Here is a 4,262-nt window from a genome sequence, read left to right on the forward strand (position 1 = left end):
TTATGATACAACATCCAATGACCAGCCTCTATTTAAAATAACTGAAATTGGAAATACCGAAAATAAAAAATTCAATGCTTACACTAATGAGTTCAAAATAAATGTACGTAAAAATGCTATAAGCAATAAAAATGAAATTTTTAGTGTTTTTGAAAAAATGGTTGAAATGGCAATAAAGAAAAGACAGTTAAAAGGTAATGACAGACTCAGATTGGTAATTTTAAATGATGAATTAAATAATCCTATATCAACAAAAATGATAAAAATTTTTGATTTCAAGTTAAATCAACTCTTAGACATAATCAATACTTTAGAATATAAAGAGATAGATTTAGAAAATTGCATAATAATTATTCAATCTGTCAAAATACCCAGTGGTAAAGGAAGATTATATTTATCAATACAAACAGTGAATAGAAAGCAATGTATTATCACCATAAAAAACACCGACTCAATATGCCTTGCTAGGGCCATTGTAACAGCTTATGCTAATTTACACCCTGAGAATTACACCACAACTCAGTTGAAAGATGGGTTCAATAAAAGCAGAAAACTACAAGAAATTCAAGCCAAAGAACTTCATAATAATGCTAATGTTGAAATTAACGATTATGGAAATTCTTTAGAAGATGTAAATAGCTTTGCATCACATTTAGATATTGAGATTAACATTATCGATTCTGAGCAGTTTAATGAAATCATATATACAGCTAATAATGGTAAAATTAACAAAATTTATTTATACAAAACACGGAATCATTTTGATGTCATAAAATCAATGACAGCTTTTCTAAATGTAGCATATTACTGTCATAGTTGCAAAAAAGCTTATACAAGACGTGATAAACATAAATGCCCCCAAAAATGCCTTTCTTGCTTTAAATATTTCCCAGACGGTAATAAATGCAATGGTAAAGACGTTACCTGTAAACACTGCAATCGTGTTTTTCATGGTAAAAGTTGCTTTAAAAACCATACAAGAAATCGATCGAAAAAAGATGATGATGATTCAGTGTGTATCAGTGTAGCAAAATGTTTAAAATGCAATCAAATCATCCTAAAACCATATATTAAAATACATAAATGTGGTTACAAAATGTGTAATAATTGTAATAGCTATTGTGAAAGCAAACATAAATGTTTCATGAAAAAGATCAAGTGTAAGGGTGGAAATTGCATCAAAGATAACAAAAATCCTTGCAGATTAAATAAAAACATAAAACGAAAAGATTATTGCTACTCATGTAGAACGTATAATGAAAAATATTTATTTTTCGATTTCGAATGTACACAAAACACTGGAACACATGAAGTTAATTTAGCTATCGGCCATGATTTCAATGGTAATGAATCAATCTTCAATGATATTAATAGTTTTTGTAGTGGTATTCTTAATGAAAAATATAAAGGATACACACTTCTGGCTCACAATTCCAAAGGGTACGACTCCCATTTTATTCTTAAATGGTGTATTGATAATGGTTTTAAACCTTACTGTATTTACAATGGTGCAAAAATTATGATGATGGAAATTTCACAATTAAGAATCAAAATAATCGACAGTTTAAATTTTATTCAACAACCCTTATCATCGTTTCCAAAAACGTTTGGCTTAGATGAGCTGAAAAAAGGATATTTCCCACATTATTTCAACAAAATTTGTAATCAAAACTATATAGGAGAAATACCTTCTAAAAAGCATTATGGGTATAATCAAATGAAAACCCACGATAGACAAAAATTTTTACAATGGTATGATGAACGTGTAAAGGAAAATTATGTTTTCGATTTCAAAAAAGAAATAATTGAATACTGTAGGTCAGATGTTGATATATTAAGAAGGTGTATGTTAAAATTCAGACAAGATTTCATGATCCAAGAAAATATCGATCCACTAAAATACATCACAATTGCTGGGGTGTGCATGGCTATTTACAGAGGTAATTATATGCCAAAAGATACTATAGCTGTGGTTGATAATGTTGTTCAAACAGAAAACCATAGTGCAGTCAGTATTGCATGGCTTGATTACATAAGCAAGAAAAATAATATTAAGATCCAGCATGCTTTGGCAGGAGGTGAAAAACTCATCAATAACAAATTAAAAGTTGATGGTTTTTGTAAGGAAACAAATACTGTTTATGAATTTCAAGGTTGTTTCTGGCATGGTTGTCCAGATTGTTACAAACCTGATGTTATCAATAATAAGAATCAATGCGATATGGGCACTTTGTATAATAAAACACAAGCTAAAAATAACAAAATAACATCTGCTGGTTACAATCTTATTGAAATGTGGGAATGTAAATTAAAAAATGATAAATGTTTCCAAAAATATTATAAAAATGATTGGAATAGAGAAGTGATTGCCCCACTAAACCCGAGAGATGCTTTCTATGGTGGACGAACAAATGCTGTAAAACTGCTGTATAAATTCAAAGAAGGTGAATGTGGTAAATATGTTGATTTTTGTTCCCTGTATCCATCAGTTCAGTTCTACAAAAAATATCCCATAGGTCATCCTGAAAAAATTATATCGCCAGAAAAATACGATAAGAAATGGTATGGATTCATAAAATGCAAAATTTTACCCCCAAGAGAATTATACCATCCTGTTTTACCTCAGAGAATCAAATGTGAAAAGGCTGAAAAGCTAATGTTCCCTCTGTGTATATCATGTGCTAAATCAAAACAACAAGAAAGATGCCAACATAGTGAAAATGAACGAGCATTTGTAGGCACATGGACAACAGATGAGGTCAATAAGGCCATTGAAAAAGGCTATAAAATTATAAAAATATATGAGGTTTGGCATTTTGAGAAGTCATCCGATGATCTATTCAAAGGTTATATAAAAAAATTCCTGAAGTTAAAACTCGAATCAACAAAATATAATTTTAAAAATGACAAAGAAGAAATGATGTTCAGAAATAAAGTCAAAAATAAATTAGACATTGAATTAGGTGAATTACATGAAAATTCAGGTCTACGAGCTATTGCAAAAATGTGCTTGAACTCACTTTGGGGTAAATTTGGACAACGAAATAACATGAATCAATGTAAATACGTAACTGATATAAATGAATTTTATCAAGTAGTTCTCGACGATACTTTAGGTAATTTAAACATGAATTTCATAACTGATGAGATGGTACAGATGAGTTACACTTATAAGGATCAGTTTGTTGATAATTCCTATAATACAAATATCTATGTAGCCTGTTTCACGACTAGCAGTGCACGGTTAATGTTGTATGAAAAACTTGACTATTTGGATAAACAGGTATTATATTTTGATACAGATAGTATTGTGTATATCGAATCCCAAAATAGTAAGGTGATAGAAACAGGTGATATGTTAGGTGATTTAACAGATGAATTAGAGGGTGAAGCTATAAATAATTCATTCGTTTCTGGAGGTCCAAAGAATTACAGTTTCACATATGGAAATAATAAACAGAAATGTGTTATTAAAGGTTTCAGGTTAAACCATGAAAATTCCCAGATACTGAATCACGCAAATATGATTAAAATTGTAAAGAACGAAATCAAAGAACTCACATTAGTAAATGAAAATAAAATAACCAGACAGAATAAACAAATTGTAAACAAATATGAGGAAAAAGTATACAGCTTTGGATATGACAAACGAGTCATTAAGCACATATCAGATGACTGTATAAATACAATACCATATGGATATTAATTTGACCTAGGGTTTGAGCAGAGCGAGCGATTTGATTTTTAAACCCACTAAGATCCAAGAGTTTTCAATTAAACTATAAGAGCATTTGATTTTAAATATTGTCAAAAATAATCTGCTTTGCTTGGTTTACATATTTTCATTTTTAATACAAAAATATTCTACTTAAAAAATTAAAAACTTAAGTTAATATATAGTTGGATAAAGATGGAGCGAGGCTTGATCCTTTTAAAATTTTAGGTAAAACGGATGATCTGCCAAAAAAGCTATCGCGTATTGCCAGCACTGTATTCAAGATTTAATTTCCAGATTAGAATTCAGGCCAGTAAAAAAATAAAAAAAGATTATAAGAATGTTTTCAGGCTTGGTTTTACAGGCTTGGTTTTCTAGGGTTTGAATTTCAGTTTTTGATTCTAATATTTGATTCCAATATTTGAATCCATTTTTGTCCCATATTTTGTATCCAGCACTGGAAGTAGTGATGTACTACATCTCTAAGGCAAATTTGCCTCAGAGTGTAGTACATTACTACTCCCCCCCCCCCCGGGCGAGGTACTCT

The 4,262-nt window shown here is 30.0% G+C and overlaps 1 protein-coding gene across 1 annotated transcript in view; it reads left to right on the plus strand.

The window, feature by feature from the left end:
* Window positions 1–4,262, plus strand: part of LOC144661647 (lysophosphatidic acid receptor 3-like) — a 668,415-nt gene that overhangs the window by 234,220 nt on the left and 429,933 nt on the right. The window lies entirely within an intron of this gene.

The sequence above is a fragment of the Oculina patagonica genome, chromosome 7 (assembly GCF_052425735.1).
Source record: "Oculina patagonica isolate OP01 chromosome 7, crgOcupat, whole genome shotgun sequence".
Taxonomy (NCBI): Eukaryota; Metazoa; Cnidaria; class Anthozoa; order Scleractinia; family Oculinidae; genus Oculina; species Oculina patagonica.